The sequence below is a fragment of the Lissotriton vulgaris genome, chromosome 11, assembly GCF_964263255.1.
Source record: "Lissotriton vulgaris chromosome 11, aLisVul1.2, whole genome shotgun sequence".
Lineage (NCBI taxonomy): Eukaryota > Metazoa > Chordata > Amphibia > Caudata > Salamandridae > Lissotriton > Lissotriton vulgaris.
This window is the reverse complement of record NC_141699.1, coordinates 811,745,510-811,758,323: the sequence shown is the minus strand read 5'-3', so window position 1 is coordinate 811,758,323 and position 12,814 is coordinate 811,745,510.

Genomic DNA, 12,814 nt, shown 5'->3' with positions numbered 1-12,814 from the left:
CTGCGGGTACGCGTAATTGTCCGTCTTGACTTATGGCAGGGGGCAAAGGTTGCAACGCACCAACCGGCGCGTGGGGTGGGGGAGGGGTCCCTGTTCGGGCGCCAAAATAATGTGGTAAATATTTAATTACCGTCCTAATTTCTATGCAGGTAAGTACTAAAAATAAAATAACTCAATTGGAAAGAAAGACGCAGAGTCCGTGGTGTTAGAGTTCTTAGGGGTTTTATTCCTTAAAAAGGAATGGTTCTTGAACCGGATATCGGGTTCCTGACACCACTGGGGTTCAGGAAGGGATAGAGCAATGCTTTATTGACAATACATAGCTTTTATACTCAAATCATATAATGGAAACCAATACAGTAGGCGTAACAGCTGAGAGAAACAAGATAAGAGCACACACGTGTTAGCAATACGTAATCAGAAGGCGTGAACTAGGCGTGAACATAGAGGTGTGTGCTAGAAACGTCACATGAAAGTGTCACAAGTGGGTGGGTACATAGCAGAATCTTGCAATGTCAGCAGAAATCTGAGATCTGGATGCGCGCGCAGCTGCATGACGTGTGATTGACGTGAAGCTGGAGGGTGCAGGGGACTTGACATTTACACTTAGAGGAAAGAGACAGAAGTCTGGCATGTCAGATCAACTCGTTCCTATATCATATCTGATATCTGATGTTTGGGAACCATATTATCTAGAGGGAAAGGTCTCTTGGGCAGAGGCTATTCTATACTGACTGTGAGTGCGTGTATAAGCGTCTACGTGTCTGCATGAAATGCGAGGGGGCATGGGCCTACCATGGTAACAGGAGCTATGAATTACTTGCACGGAGACAGTGAGGCCGGGCCCTTTGCTCTGCAGCTGGAAGGATGTTTACTTGAACTAGTAGGCAGGAATGTATTTTCGAGGAGCGGAGCAGATAATTCGAAGGCTGAATACAGTCTTGGCAGGCAACAGGCTGAGCTAAGCGCCGTTAGCCGCGCAGGGAGTAAGGCAGAGGTCACGGGTACAGAGGCAGGCCCAGGCTGAGGCATTCAGAGTCAGAAGGCAGGAAAAGGCTCAATGGCAGAATTCAGGGCCTACTTCGCCAGAGCTGAAAAACGTGTAAAGTACACCACATAAAGACGTTGGCAAGGCATACTTAGGAACGGAATATTCAACCCGTTCAGGGTGGATCTGAAAGAGGACATGTTAACGTTGGACGCAAATGTATGTGCGTCTTCATAGCTGGCACAGGAGGGAAGTTACATGCACTTTAAGCTCGTACATGGGAACGGTGGGGTACACGTTAGGGAACATTTCTTGACCATAAAATTTATATTTCCTCAGGTGGGTGGGGTGTGTGAGGGGTCACTAGTCCTACTCCCAACAGGCCCCCATGTCCATGGAGAGGGTGGTGGTGGTGGGTGGGGTGTGTGAGGGGTCACTAGTCCTACTCCCAACAGGCCCCCATGTCCATAGAGAGGGTGGTGGTGGTGGGTGGGGTGGGCTACAGGTCACTAGTCCTACTCCCAACAGGCCCCCAAGTCCATAGAGAGGGTGGTGGTGGTGGGTGGGGTGTGTGAGGGGTCACTGGTCCTACTCCCAACAGGCCCCCATGTCCATAGAGAGGGTGGTGGTGGTGGGTGGGGTGGGCTACAGGTCACTAGTCCTACTCCCAACAGGCGCCCATGTCCATAGAGAGGGTGGTGGTGGTGGGTGGGGTGTGTGAGGGGACGGAACTACAACTTCTAACAGGCCCCCATGTCCATAGAGAGGGTGGTGGTGGTGGGTGGGGTGTGTGAGGGGACGGAACTACAACTTCTAACAGGCCCCCATGTCTATAGAGAGGGTGGTGGTGGTGGGTGGGGTGTGTGAGGGGTCACTAGTCCTACTCCCAACAGGCCCCCATGTCCATAGAGAGGGTGGTGGTGGTGGGTGGGGTGTGTGAGGGGACGGAACTACAACTCCCAACAGGCCCCCATGTCCATAGAGAGGGTGGTGGTGGTGGGTGGGGTGTGTGAGGGGTCACTAGTCCTACTCCCAACAGGCCCCCATGTCCATAGAGAGGGTGGTGGTGGTGGGAGGGGTGGGCTACAGGTCACTAGTCCTACTCCCAACAGGCCCCCATGTCCATAGAGAGGGTGGTGGTGGTGGGTGGGGTGTGTGAGGGGTCACTAGTCCTACTCCCAACAGGCCCCCATGTCCATAGAGAGGGTGGTGGTGGTGGGTGGGGTGGGCTACAGGTCACTAGTCCTACTCCCAACAGGCCCCCATGTCCATAGAGAGGGTGGTGGTGGTGGGTGGGGTGTGTGAGGGGTCACTAGTCCTACTCCCAACAGGCCCCCATGTCCATAGAGAGGGTGGTGGTGGTGGGTGGGGTGGGCTACAGGTCACTAGTCCTACTCCCAACAGGCCCCCTTGTCCATAGAGAGGGTGGTGGTGGTGGGTGGGGTGTGTGAGGGGTCACTAGTTCTACTCCCAACAGGTCCCCATGTCCATAGAGAGGGTGGTGGTGGTGGGTGGGGTGTGTGAGGGGTCACTAGTCCTACTCCCAACAGGCCCCCATGTCCATAGAGAGGGTGGTGGTGGTGGGTGGGGTGTGTGCCAATGCCGACTGAATGTCAAACATAAATAAATGTACACGTTTAGGCAACATGACTCATCCTCACATTTTTTTCTGCAGGGGATCCTAATCTGACTGCTGCAATTAACACCAGGCCTCCAGCATCCCCACACTCGGAACTTTCAGGGGACGATTGTCCAGCCACCTTCGGGGCAGAGGATGGTGCCGGATCAAGCAGCCAGCCAGGGACCTCTGGCTCGCAGGTCACACCTGCACCAACAACAACAACGGGCTCTGGCATCACCACAACACCGGCTACGGTGACCTGCACAGCTACCTCCAGCACCACCTCCACCACCACTACTACCACCACTTCTGCCCCTGCCACCCTGCCCAACCCACCGGCCAATGCTGGGGCAGCGCCATCCCAGCCACGCAGGGAGAGAGTGAGGCAAACCACCAACGCAAGGGCAGATCCTGCAGGCAGGAGCACGGCGGAAAGAAGGCTTGATGACACTACACCCAATGCCGTGCAACAGTGTCTTGAAGCACTAGTCCGGGTGGAGGCGGGCTATGCACGTAGCCAGGCACATGGAGACCGGGCCCACCAGGACTTTGTGAACAACACAGCGATGTTGGGGGCCATCGAGAGGCGGCCTGGCCAACTCGTGGACATTTTTAACACGAGGACATCCGCCAACACCACCCACCACACCCCCCCTCAAATAACGGCAGCGCCCACAACACCGCCACCGCCACCTGCGCCGCTGGCGGCAGATGTGCCACCTGATCAGCCAGCGCCCCCAGCTGACTCCGTCCCGACACAAAGACGGAGGGGCCGTCCGAGGCAGGAAGTGGGCGAGAGCAGTGTCGGAGCTCCTGCCACACGCTCCAAGAGGAGCCGACAATGACTCATTTGAGTACCTGAGCCTGCCATCCACCCTGCCAACTATCCGGTCCCACCTGGCACAGGCCTGCTGCACTAGGCAGACAACACCCTATGTGGTGTCTGCACGGACATCTCATCTGCCATTACCTTGGACTCTCACTCCCCCACCCCTTCACTCATTTGTAAATATGCACCTACACCTATGCACAATCTGTAAATAAATGACACTTACTCACTCAATGATGTGTTGCCTCCATGTTTATTCACATGATTGCATCAGAAACAGACGTAACCAGGTTCAGGGATCCAACTGGTACAGAATTGTGCCGCAAGGGAGTGACCTAGGGAAACATAGAAATTGCAAACAGACGTTAGGAAACACCATCACACTCATCCCAACTCAATGCAGTGCAACTTACAACAAACCACACACATTACTACACCAATGGATGACACTACACACATCATGGAGAAGTGCATATACTCATAAATGAAGACACACACACACATGCATACATCACATAACAAAACACATAGATGATGCCCAACACAATGACAGTAGAGCAGCAAACCCACACAGGGCATACACAAGCAGCACAAGAGGGGCACACTCACAATCAAGGAGAGTAGCGTTCAATGAGCTGGCGCCTCTGGTCCACACCTTCCTCCTCACCACTATCCTCATCAGTCGACATGGGTGGGTCTGGAGGGCGAGGAACTTGCTGTTCATCTGGGTCCAAGATCAGTTCAATGTTATTTCGCACAGCCAGGTTGTGGAGCATGCAGCAGGCAATCACAATCTTGCATACTTTGCCTGGTGCGTAAGGCAGGGCCCCTCCAGTCTTATCCAGGCACCGAAACCTAGACTTAAGCAGGCCAAATGTTCGTTCCACCACTCGACGTGTCCTACCATGGGCATCGTTGTATCGCATTTCTCCTGCTGTGGTGGGATTGCGAATTGGACTTAGAAGCCAAGGCCTGTTTGGGTAAGCCGAGTCGCCTGTGTTTGTGGAAATTAGAGAGAGAGAGAAACATCACTACCTGAACATGTGGCCACACCAAGCCACCCAGATATCACTCCTGTCACCACAGCATACTCACCAACAAGCCAGGCTTGTGCCGGACGCAGATTAGCCATCAGCTGGGGGACAATGCTGCTCCGCATGATGTGGGCGTCATGTGCAGAGCCAGGAAATCGTGCACACACATGTGAGATAATGTTTTTTTTTTTTTTCTTTTTTTTTTTTAATCCTCATATTGCGAAAATTTTATGTATTTTGGAAAGTTTGGTTTCTACCTCTGAAGCTTTCCTTTTTGTACCGTCACTGCCCAATGGTCTCTCTTTTCTTGGGAGTTTTCCCTTGTCTTGCTAGATCAGAGGAGAACCTTTTCCATTTACATATAAACATATCTGTAGTCGAGAGGGGGGGAGCTAGCCACCTTGGCTACTCTATGAGTATCATACTCATAACACAGAATACGCTTTCGCTTTAATCATAGGACAGTGTATTCTGCCCTATCCTCAGAGGTCAGATGTTTCTCCATGATTTCCCAGTATTTAAACCTCTTACTAGTTTTTCCCCTTCTGTCTAATTTATTTATTTTGATAGCTGAGTTTAACCACTCTACATGTGTCGGGGGATGAGGACCAATCCACTTAATGCAGATCTCCCTTCTAGCTATCACCATTAATACAAAGAGTAATTTTGCCTCCATTACTGTTAGTTTAGCTATCCCCGTTATGTTATCAATCCCAAAGAGAATAAGAGTTGTAATTACATTTAGATGTTTTTGAAATATTGAGTTCAACGTCTTACCAACTCCTTCCCAGAATGTTCTCAAAAATGGGCAACTCCAGAACATGTGGACATCATCTGCCCTTTCTTCCCCACATTTAGGGCATTTTTTGATTCCCGCATTTTTAAATTTTGAAAGCTTTTTCGGTGTCCAATAGGCTCTATGCAGAGTATACAGATGATTTCTTTTTAGTGCCGCGGATTTTAATGTTGACCAACATTTCTCTATTGAATCTTCCCATATATTTACTAGGTCTTCTGAAGCCAGGTCTTTTCCCCAGATTTGCTCTACCATCTGGGAGCTTTCGTCTTCATCTGTTATAAAGGTCCAATACCATTTTGCTACCTCCTTATTTATGGGTAAGATTTTTATCATTTCTTTTTCTACGGTCTTGTTATCTTTATCGTACTTTGATAGTGTCTTTGCCCAGCTGTTTAGTTGATAAAATTTGAATTTTGATATTCTTCCATTGGAGATCTTATACATTTCTTCCCATGTTATTAATGTTGATCCACTTAGAAGTTGACCCCAATATTTGATATTACATTGTTTTAAGGGGGTAGCCATGGCATCTTTTAAACAGTCCGGAGTTCCAGGAGAATTCCATATCGGTGCCATTGCACTATAGTAGGGGGTTTTTAAGATCGATCTAATTTGTATCCAAAGTTTAGCTGCCTCCTTCAGAACTTTTAGCTTAATTTTCTTGAAGTATTTTTGGTGACCAAACTTAAAAAGAAAATGATCCTCAGCTTCTGTCATTCCTTTCAGATATTCCGGGTAATATTGGTGTATTCTTAGTAGAGACCGAATATTTTTAAATTGAAATGCTCTGCAGTATTCTGTTAAGTCTGGACTTGCTATTCCTCCTTTCTCTTTTTTTCTCCTACGTTTTTTCCATGATATTCTAGTTCCCTTGGAGGCCCAAATAAAACTTGCTATCTCCCCTTGCAGCCTTTTTAGCTCAGTTTTTTAAAATCCAAAGGAATAGTGTTGAATAGGAAGGTGTATTTTGGGAGTATACTCATTTTTATGATATTAGACCTCCCTATGAAGCTTAGAGGAAGGCTAGACCATACTTTAAACAATTTTCGCACCTCTCGAGCTACTTTATTTAGATTGTTTTGTGTTATTTTGTTAAGGTTTTGAATAACCAAGATGCCCAGGTATTTTACCTCTTCCTTTATGTTGGGGCTGTTAAAATGTGTGTCCCATGTCATTATTTCTGTTTTTGCATGGTTAACTAAGTATCCTGAGACTTCCCAGAATTTACTGATGATTTTTTCTATCGCTGGTTTAGATTTTACATATTCATCTGTAAATAGCATCAAGTCATCTGCATAGAGAGCCAGCTTTTTCTCCCATCCTCGGTATTCAAAGGGAGAAATTTCTTTGCAATTTCTAAGTTCATTTGTTAAGGGTTCTATATATAGGTTAAATAGCAGGGGTGAAAGGGGACACCCCTGTCTAGTGCCTCTACCAATTTTGATGTTGTTCGTAAGACTATCATTAACCAAAATTCTTGATCTTGGGTTTTTGTAAATTTCTCCTACTGCGTGTAAAAAGGAGTCCCCTAAGTTATTTTTAGTTATTATGCTGTTCAGGAATGCCCAGTTTACTCTATTGTATGCCTTAGCGGCATCGACCGTTAATATTGTTAAAGGAATATTTTTTTCCGTAGCTATATCTATAGCACTTATAAGTTAATGCGTTAATTCATGTAATTGCCTTCCTTTTGTGAAGCCTTTTTGATCTGAATGTATAAGTTGAGGCGTGAGTTTTCCCAATCTTGTTGCCATTATTTTAGTAAAAATTTTATAATCTGCATTAAGCAGAGATATTGGCCGATATGATTCGCATTTTTTGGGGTCCTTCCCTGGTTTTAAAATGATTGTTATTACAGCATCATTCCAGGTGTCTGGCAGCATTTCCTTTTGCTTAAAAATCATATTTGTTAGCTCTGTTATATGTGGGAATAATGTGTCCATTAAGGTCAAATAGAGCTCGTTGGGCAGTGCGTCTGGGCCTGCTGCTTTTCATTTTTTTAGGGATTTTATTGTATTTTTAACCTCAGTTGGTGAAATTTCTTTATTTAACTCCATCTTCTCCTCCTCCGACAGTTTTAAGACTGGCATGTCTGCTAGATATCTCTTAATTTGTTCTTCAGATGGGTTGACATCTTCAGTGTATAAATTTGAGAAGAAGGTCATAAATTCGTTTCTAATTTCCCCTTCCGCTGAAGTTAGGCTTGTCTGATCTTGATCTTGTCTTATTAGAGTTTTTACTCTGTTTCTTGCCGTATCAGTTTTTAATTTCCATGCAAGCCATTTTCCGCAACCCTCCCCGTATTCGTGATTTGCCAGCTTGCTTGCTTCCCACTTAGTTTTTACTTTTTCTTCTAGTATGTTACTCAGGGAATACTTTTGTCTTTGTCTATCTTTTTGCAAGCTTTCTTTTCTGTCTGGATCTTTTTCTATTAATATTTGGGTATCTAGAGTATTTATGTTTTTTTCTAAATCTGTTATTTCTTGTTTCTCTTTCTTTAATTTATGTACACCAAGACTGAGTAGTTTGCCCCTTAGTACGGCCTTATATGTGTCCCAAACTATTTGTTTTGAAACTCCTGTTTTATTGTTTTCACAAAAGTCTTCTGTTTCTTCTTTAAGTGTTTGTACAATTTTGTGATCTAAAAACATGGCTCTCTCCACGTAAACCTTCTATGTATCTGGGCAGTTTTAATTTGTAGTGTTAATTGTACAGCGGAATGGTCTGATAGGTGGGCTGGAATATGACTTAACTGTGTTACATTTTCCAGTAATCTTCTATCTACTAGGAAGAAATCAATTCTAGATTTGTGTCCCAATCTTTTGTTGTGAAGTGTAAAAGGTTGGCTCTTGTCTCCTTTTTCCTTCCATATATCCATTAGTTCCAAGTCTTTCTTATAAATACCAATCCACTCCCTCATTTTTGGTAAATTAGGTAAATTAGCATTTCTTCCTGAGGGGGATCTATCGGTTTTAGGATCTAAGATGATGTTAAAGTCTCCTCCTAGAATTATTGGGGCGTTAGCTAGTAGTAACTGTGTGTACAGTTTCTGTAAAGGCTCAGAATCGTCAAGGTTTGGGCCATAATACCCTGCTATTGTCAATGCGGAGTTCCCCACTTTTATTCTTGCTAGTGCCCATCTGCCTTTGCTATCTACTTCCTAAGATTCCAAAATTGCATTTAAAGATTTTTTTAGAACAATAGCTACACCTTTGATATTACATTCTTGATTTGTGCATATATGTATGTCCGCCCATCTTACTTTTTTCATGATTTGATCCCATTCCTCTTTCACTAGATGTGTCTCCTGCAGAATTATAATTTCGCTTTCAGATATTTTAAGGTATTCAAGAATTTTATTTCTTCTACTTTTTGTTCTCATGCCATTAACATTCCAGCATAATATTTTTATATTTTTATTGATTTCTCCCATTATTTTTGTTTATTTTTATAGTTTTTTGTTTATTTGTCGCAATAGCTTCAATGTTGTGTTGACGGTGTTCCATTCTTTCCCAATTTTCTTTCCATATTTGAGGATTTAATTTTTTGGTTTTTTTTCCCATTTTGCTCCCCACCCATTTTGCTCTGTAGATTTTTTTTTACTTTTCTGGTTTTGTGTTATGTTCTTACCCTCCCCTGGGAAGCCTCCTTCTTTTTTTCTTGGAGTTTCTATCTTGACCCCTTTGGGCTCCTCCACCTTGGACCTGGAATATCTTTTTTACTTCCTTTACGCCGGCAACAAGTTTTTTTTTTTTTTTTCAGATTGTAGAGTTTTCCATCTGGATTGTATCTTTCATTAGGCTGATCAGATTTTTTACTTCTTCAGGCTCTCTAATGTTCCTCATTTTATTACGCCACATTATTCGTAAAGATGGTGGAAACTTCATTTGCACTGTGGCTCCTAGGGATTGGAGCTCTGGCATGTGCTTTCCCAGCTCCCATTGTCTGTCCTGAGATGCTTTGGACATATCCGATCTGATTCTGAAGGACCAAGAGTCTTTATTGTAGTTTCCCTTTTTTAAGGCCTCGCTCAGGATTTTCTCTTTTAGTGTATAAGTTTTGAAATTTATCAGGATTTTCCTGGGTGTTTTTCTGTCTTTAGCCTTCCCAAACGGGTCTCTATGGACTCTTTGAATATCTTCTTCCAGCAACTTAGCGTCACTCCATGGGAAATATTCCACTAGTAAGTCTACAATGAATTTCTTTATGTCAGTGCCTTCTTGTTTTTCTGGAACATTTTAAACTCTTATATTATTTTTCCTTGCTTGGTTTTCAAGAGACTCCAGTTTATCACTCATAAATTTCCCCTCCTGTCTTAGTGTGTATAAATTTCCCCTCCTGTCTTAGTGTGTACATGTGAGATAATGTTGTCGGCCTGGCACACCACCTGCACGTTAAGGGAGTGGAAGTGCTTCCGATTCCAAAACACCTGCTCACGTGCCCGTGGTGGAATGATCGCTATATGCGTGCCATCAATTGAACCCACAACGTGTGGTATGCGACCCAGTGCATAAAAGTCTGCTTTGACCGCTGCCAACTCTGCCGCCTGTGGAAAATGTATGGAGTCATTCTTGTACAGCATCATGGCTGTCAGTACATCCCTAAGTACCGTGCTGAACATGGCCTGTGACATTCCCCCGGCATGTCCAATAGTGTACTGGAATGTGCCTGTTGCAAAAAAATGGAGTGCCGCCATCACCTTTTGGGTGGGTGAAATTGAGCCTGGATAGGTTCTCCGCGGCTGCAGGTGAGGAGACAACTGGTTCACAAGCTCCAGCAATCGACGTCGATCAAGCCTGAATTTCTTGATCACCTCCTCGTCCACCATATCCTCCAGCACAGTGTATGGGCGATGGACATTTTGAGCCCTCCTGTGTGGGAGTAAATGGAATGGAAGTCAATGCACATACAACGCATGTCTGTGCAACTCACACACATGTCACCGCACTCTATCCAACATGTAATAGGCAGTGTTCAATTGGCATATGTGTGACATCTCTGATTGTCACAACAACATGGATTGACGTAGCAATGTGCACCCACCAGCTAAATGATGGTTTGCAACATGTGCAATGCACTCTGTCTCATCTCTACATCACTGCCAACAAGACATGTGACATGACCCAAAAGTGACGGACATTAGTGGCACACCGATGGTCATGGTATGGACAAACATGGGATAGAGCATGAAGTGTGGAGTCACGCAATCACGCACACAACCGTCATCATGCAGCTGCAGACAATTAAACAAGGTGCATCGTCATCTGACATGCAATCAATCATTGACGCCGCCATGGCGGTAAACTGCTTCCGCTGTTTACGTCTGGCCATACGCGGCCCGCGTTCAACATTCCCATTGTCTGCACGTGCACAGACCGTCACGCTCACACACCGGCAAGTGCATATGCTACACACCGGGACGGAAGCATCATTTGCAACAAAGTTGTAACAGTGGCGCCACCATGGCGGGACACGTATTCGGCGGGGGAGGTGGAGGCCACAACATCCATAAGCTGATGTCCATGCACATGGCCGTTCATGACCCCCCTTACAGTGACATTGCATCAGCCAGCCTACACCGGCCGGCCCAGCCCAGCCCATGACCGCCGTTCCGGCCATGCCAACTACCGCCGCTTCAGGCCCCCTCCACTACCGCCGTGCCAGGCCCAGCCCATGACCGCCGTTCCGGCCATGCCAACTACCGCCGCTTCAGGCCCCCTCCACTACCGCCGTGCCAGGCCCAGCCCATGACCGCCGTTCCGGCCATGCCAACTACCGCCGCTTCAGGCCCCCTCCACTACCGCCGTGCCAGGCCCAGCCCATGACCGCCGTTCCGGCCATGCCAACTACCGCCGCTTCAGGCCCCCTCCACCCGTGCCTGGACCACCGACTGCTGCCTGTGACCATCACCTCCACCTGCTGCTGCGGAGCTGACCACCGACTGCTGCCTGTGACCATCACCTCCACCTGCTGCTGCGGAGCTGACCACCGACTGCTGCCTGTGACCATCACCTCCACCTGCTGCTGCGGAGCTGACCACCGACTGATGCCTGTGACCATCACCTCCACCTGCTGCTGCGGAGCTGACCACCGACTGCCGCTCTAGTGCCATACTCCGTGACCTAGCCATGTCGAGAGTCAAAGAGGTCCGGTCTCGTCCCTTCACCGCCGCGGAGCTGGATGTCCCCGCAACTACGGACGCCTGTACGGCGCACCCGGACAGGCGGTAAGTGCAGTGGGGGATAAGTTGTTGTGCATGAGGTGTCATATGACACCTGGGCTCTGGAAACTTGGCGGTGTGATGTGTGACCAACTAAAGAATCGATATGTGCATGGCTGCAGAGAGAAATGTGTTGCTCCTATCTGTGTGACTGGCCAACTGTCCACTGACTTCCACCCTTTTGTCTCCCATCATGGTAGGTGAAGCTGCACCTTTGCAAGGACGTGTGGAGGAGCATTGCACGTGAAGTACGAGCAGCGGGGGTGTCCAATAGACGGCATACACACTGCCACAAACGCTGGGACGACATTTCCAGACTGAGCAAGAATGTAGCGGAAGTGACACTAGGGATGATTCCAAGGACGGCACGTCTGGCCCGACGCTCAATGACCCCTTTCATGCACCGTATCATAGCTGTGACGCATCCTGACCTGTCCGAGCGGTTGCGTGTGGATGAACAGCAACGTGGCGGTAAGCATACTGTCAGTGTATGTTGCTTGTGAGTGCCATGCATGTATGGTTCACTACACACATTATGGACTTCCGTCGATCGTGGGGCTCGTTCCAATGGCATGTTGGTGACATTGCCGCAGTTCCATTTCACTGTCCGATGCGGCATGTTGACACGCCACCCGCTAAGCGATACATTTTACATGCACATGCTGTAGTGCTCCGTCTCCCCTTGGCAACACTTGTGTGCAGATGTAATTCCTCATGCCCAGTGTGCATGCTGTACATGTATTACGGCCAACGCCACTAAATTCCTGTGAGGATGACTGGTTGGGGTGGGCCGTGTGCAGGTTGGGGGATCGATGGACATTGTCATCATTGGCTTTAGGGATTCCGTAGCAGTACTGTACGTGAGTGTGCCCATGACTTACACCAATTTCCTGTGCATTTCAGCTTTGGTAGAGAGCACTCAGCCACAGACGGCAGAGATGACAGAAGGCAATGCATCCGGATCAGACGTCGCGCACACGCAGACTGACACCGAAGGGGCCAGCGCCGGAGAGGGGGACAGGACCGTCCCGGAGGACTCGCATGTGGAGACAACATCGTCATCATCTTCCGACAGTGTTGGTGAGTCAGCACTGTTGTCACAGACTGGGAGTGGGCAATCAACACCTTCGGTCGGGACACAGCACACAGGGCCCACCCTGCCGCCAACTGCACCATGTACTGTTCGTGCACGCAGGAGTAGGGGGAGCAGAGTGGCGTTCAGTGTCGGCACCGCTGCCCCAGCCTCGGTGAGCCAAAATGCTCTTTGTGCAGAGGCGGTTGATCTGCTGCGACAGCTGTGTGTGGGGCAGACCAATATGATTA